General features: G+C 29.2%; 1 long non-coding RNA gene across 1 annotated transcript; it reads left to right on the top strand.

Annotated features, from left to right (window-relative positions):
• Positions 1-2628: 2628 nt before the first annotated feature.
• LOC128132187 (uncharacterized) lies at positions 2629-5336 on the top strand. The gene is made up of 2 exons (XR_008230182.1): positions 2629-3447; positions 5171-5336. It is a non-coding gene; the product is annotated as an uncharacterized LOC128132187 (long non-coding RNA).
• The last annotated feature ends 373 nt before the right edge of the window (positions 5337-5709 follow it).

Raw genomic sequence — 5709 nt, 5'->3', positions numbered from 1 at the left:
CACTCAAATAAAATCTTTCTAAATATAATACAATGAAACACACCACACTATATATAATATTATATTATATATTATATATATTGTATATTGTATATATTATATATTAGTTTTGAAACCTATTTATTGTATATATTTCTAAATATTTGAATTTATAAGAATATGAAAAAAATATTGAATCGCTAAAACTGAACTGTTTTTTTTTTTTTTTTTTTTTGTTTTAAATTTAAACATTTAATTTACATAAATAAATATAGGAAATTAATGGATCTTTAATCTAGGTATTTTGAAATTAAAGGTAAGTTTATTTATGAAACTGATTCTATTTATTATTACATTTATTGTAGTTATTAAATTTAAATATTATATGGAATTTAATAAGAATTGTATAGTACAAACGAATGGAAATGACATAAACTATAGCCAATATTTTTGCAAGGTAAATATTGAGAGTATTGAATTATTTGAGGGAGTTGCTGGTGATAAGGTATATATATGAATATTATGTGATGGAAAATTCGTGTGATTGTAAATTTGAGTTGACCAAAATAAAGTTTTTCTAAATATCTTATGTATAATGGAAAATTCTTACAATAATCAATTCGGGTCGTTTGATATAAGAGTATTATGTGATGGAAAATTGGTGTGATTGTAAATTTAGGTTGATCCAAACAAAGTATTTCTAAATATCTTATATATGATGGAAAGATCATGTGATAATAAATTTGGGTTCACTCAAATAAAGTCTTTCTAAATATAATACAATGAAACACACACCACACTATATATAATATTATATTATATATTATATATTGTATATTATATATATTATATATTAGTTTTGAAACCCATCTATTATATATATTTAATTAAAAAAGTTAAATATAAATGTCTAAATATTTGAATTTATAAGAATATGAAAAAATATTGAATTGCTAAAATTGAATTGTTTTTTTTTCTTTTTTAAATTTAAACATATAATTTACAGAAATAAATATAGGAAATTAATGGGTCTTTAATCTAGGTATTTTGAAATTAAAAGGTAAGTTTATTTATGAAATTGATTCTATTTATTATTACATTTATTGTAGTTATTAAATTTAAATATTATATGAAATTTAATAAATTAAAAAAAACTATAAAAATATGTGGACAAAAATTAATTTACAATAATGATATCTGATAAAATAAATTAGAGTAAGATACATGACAAAAAAACTCATTATTTATTAGAGTAGATTAGGTTAAAAAATTTATATTACACACGGTTGAAAAATTAAAAGTAATATGTATCATAACGAAAACATAGCTATGTTTTTATAGTAATATATTTTTTTTTCGCATATCCATGATTCCTTACTTGAGAATAACACTTTAATTTTTGTTTTAATGTAACAAATCTCACAAATTGAAAATACGCTAATATAATAAAGTAAGTATTATACCTTGAAAGTAGATTTTTATAATCTCAACGACTTGTGTTTGTTTTTTTACAAACATACAACCATACAAGCACGGGAAAACATATAGATATTGTTACACCCCCACACCAGAGCGGCGGAAACGCCTGGGGCGGATGAAGTGACTTCATGTGCTGTATCATAACAATTGAATATAAATGAAATATAGCAAGACAAACAGTCATTCACTAAGGATTCAAGTCTGCGTTGTTTACAACACTTTGTTTGTTCAAAAGTTGAATACAAACAATTGAAAAATAGAAAAAACATGAGATGACGATGCCGATCCTTAAAAAGGGTTGAGTACCTGTCTACAGGTTTCCTGAGAATATAAGTGATTTTGGAAAAGTATCAACAATTAAGTTGGTGAGTTCATAAGCATTTTGTATGAAAAAGGTTTGTAATTGTTTCGCAAAAAAAATGGTTTTGTATTCTTCCATAAAATCCGATATTTTCTTTAATATGAACTGTAATTGTATGTAATTCCTTTGTATCTTATCCTTGTAAAGTAATAATGTATGTTTCCAGAAAAACCAATATTTTCATAAAGGTGAACTGTAGTATTAAACCCTAAGACCAAGATGTAAGTGAATGTTGTACTGAAAATAGTATATAGTTTTATTTTGTTTTGTAACAATTGGTAAAAAAAAAAAAAATAGGAACGATCGTACGATGCTATCTTTTGATTATTAAGCAATATGAGTATTTTATTAAGAATGGTTGAAGGAATTTAACCTCTTTTATTTAAATAAGTTACTGTGAAATATAAAACAAGTAGCTATTGATAAATTTCGTTATGATGTATGGCTACGAACCATCACCGGTTTGTGAAATTAGCATATAACATCATTTGAACGCAACAAACTTAATTTTTGTAACAACATGTATCTAGTTGATAATTAAGTTAGGTTCTATGTAAAACGTGTGCTTAATAGTTGTGTAGGATCTAAATTCGACAAATATACGAACCAAAGTGACAAAACGTGTTTAACGATATGGTTAACCGGTTAAATGTCACGAAATTATACATTGGTCAATAAATTTTATATTTAAATAAATTAAAATATAAAATGAATTATTATAAGGTATAATTAAAATGTATCCAAGTGTTTTTGAATAAAAAGAATAAAACATAAACATTAAAGTTCAAATACACAAAAACTACATTGTTATTTTATACTAAGTATACATGTATGTATTTATACATATGTATTATTATCTAGTGAATAACTAGTTATGGGTCATTACCTAAAGTGATTTCATGTAAGGAATATGATTTCTAAATCAATTAAGATAAGAGAATTGGTGGAGATAAGTGCCAACTTAACTAATAAGTGCTTAATCACTTAAGACATTTTACTAAGAATGCTTCTTAATCCCTCTTCTAATTTTCAAGATTAAGACCTTCCCTCTCCTTACCTAGAACTCCTAACTAACTAAATATCTAGTAGTTAGTTAGTTAACTAACTCTATCTCTAAGCAACCACCCAAGCAAGTGGCTAGACAAGATCACATCACTTAAACTCACATCCCATCACAAGCTAGTCTAGGTTTTGTCCCCTTATCCTCTTCCACCCTTTCCTCCTTCATAACCACGAAATTTCCTCTTCATTTTACCCTCATTTGACCAGCCAATACTCCAAGTAATTACTCTCAACCTTCATCTCATTTTCAAGCACAAGAACTTCCTTCCAAAGCCATCAAAACCATGAACAAAAGGGTTGCTGTCCCTTTTGTGTTTCAGCCACCATTTCACCCATCTACACCTTCCTTTTGCTTGATATTTTTACCACCAAATACCCCTGGAAGTTACTTGTTTTGATACTCAAAATTATTGATTCAAAACAGTGAGTAAACTACCCTTTTTCTTGCACTTTTGCTGTGAAATTTTCGTGACAGCAACATAGCCAAAAGAGTGGCTGTTTTGGAGCATCAAACCAACAACCAAAAGTTCATCTTCAACTTTCCATTCTTCAAGTATTCACATAAGGTGAGTTCATACCCCTACATTTTCATGTTTTATTCAAGTTTTAAGGGGGGGAATACAAGTTAGAACACTAAACATAACTCAAATTTAAATGACAGCTTTCTACAGAAAAGTTGAGTCCTGTTCACGGACTGTTTTGACCATCTTAAACTTAATATCTTTCAAAACTGTACAATATTCAAATAGTTCAAGTTTATACCTTTCTAATGACTACTCGCACACGTTCATACGATTTTTCTACAATTTATGGCGATTTTTATAAAACTGCCTGTCATTTCAGAAGTGATTTCGGACCAGTCTGTGAAGATGTTCATTTTCACACTAGTTTGAGACCACTAAAAATCATAATAAAAATTAGGAGCAAAGTAGACTTATTTTATAAACTCTCAGAGGTGACGGATTCAGTTTTTGACTTACGATGATTTTTCTATGAGTTTTCTAAAAACAGGGACAGTAAAGGGTAAAACTGTCAAAAGTGGTTTATAGATTTATTAACACCTTCTAACATTTTTGAGTAATGTTTATACATTAAGGAAGTTAAAACACAATCATTTAAATATGTTTAATGACCATTTTTACAAAAGTAATAAGTACAAAAAGGTCTTTAGTATCAAACTTAAGGATTATTTCATGCAAAGTTTCTAATAAAAACGTAAGAATATGAACAACAATTACGAAACATGCCAAATCATCCTTTAAAACTTATACATATATATAACCATATACATATATATGTTTTGTTTACAAACTTGTCTTCTACATCAAAAATTTAACTTTACTCGTTTTTATCAAATGAATCACTTGTGATTTATTACTACTATGTGAAAACTCTTGTCATACTTCGCATGCACTAGATTTATACAAAGTATTTAGAAATTCCAAAGTATTCTTCGTTGCTAAACCGTTTTATACATTCTAAAAACTTATGATTTATGCTTTGTCAAACATTGTGAAAAAGGATAAACTTTGCATACAAAACTACTACTTTAATACAGACTTAGTTGAGAATCCATGAGACGTGTACATCTTCAAACACTGCCTTTTTGATAAAAGGTATCGCTACAAGTCCTGTCTATAACCAGAGTCTCCCGTTCGGAGAACGTGTCAAATGTGTATAGATCTATACGGGAAGTCATGATCCCGCGCCCTGACTGTTAGCTACAGTCCGTCTTTTGGGGTGACAGTTGTCATAACGCTACGACGCCTGAAGAACGTCGCTACAGGCATATTATGTTTAGTATGGTTATAAAACTCATCGGATATACAATTATTATGGTATTATGCTTTTATGAAAGAGTAGCTATTAAAACTATTCTTCATCTAACAAATGCGATCTTCGTATAGCTTTATTATATAAAACTATGCCACACCTTTCGAGCACGTCGATTGCTTGCGATTTTCGGTCTTAGAGACTGCCAGTTATGTCAGGAAAATAAGGGTTTTTCCTGTATACAAACCAAACAACTAATAGGAAAATAAGGGATTTTCTCGGTACAATTAGTTGCAACTTATAACACGAACATTCATATGCATTTCATACTTTTATAAGAAAATAAGGGTTTTTCTTGGAAAACACAACAAATCATAACTCCTTACATTTGAAACAGTGCGTTTTCTGGAAAACATACACGAACTTTCGAATGGCGTACATTTTCTCAAAACACTACTTATGAACTCACCAACTTAATTGTTGACACTTTTTCTTTGAAATAACTTGTATTCTCAGGGAACCGCTAAGCAGATTTGGAAATCAACTTTTGGGGATTAACGTGCTGACGTTAATTACTTCTTTTGAAGGATGTTTTTGTATTTATCTTTTGAACAAGTAACGAATACGATTATGTAAACATTTTGGAAACTTTAATATATATGGTGGTGTGTACTTTCCTTTCTATGAACTGTTATGATACTGAATATGACGTCCTCCGCCCCAGAACGTTTCCGCCGTTCGTGGTTTTGGGGTGTGACATGTTTTATAAAACTAATGAAGTGTAAGCTTCCTGTAAACCAAGTAGTTTTACTAATCCTTATGTGAGTTATTATAACTAAGCTTGATATGACTGATATGCCTGAACGACGTTCTTCACGCGTCGGAGTTAGTAGACTTTTGTCACCCTAGACTTGCCAATATAACTGTAGTGAACAGTTGAGGTGTGGGGTTGTCAATCCCGTATAGATCTATACACAACGGTTTTGCTCTCCCTCCACGAGACTCTGGTTATAATGCATGACTTACGATGTACGCTAGGTAGGTATGGTGAAGGA

This window comes from Lactuca sativa, chromosome 2 (assembly GCF_002870075.4).
Source record: "Lactuca sativa cultivar Salinas chromosome 2, Lsat_Salinas_v11, whole genome shotgun sequence".
NCBI lineage: Eukaryota > Viridiplantae > Streptophyta > Magnoliopsida > Asterales > Asteraceae > Lactuca > Lactuca sativa.
This window is presented reverse-complemented; position numbering and strand designations above follow the sequence as displayed.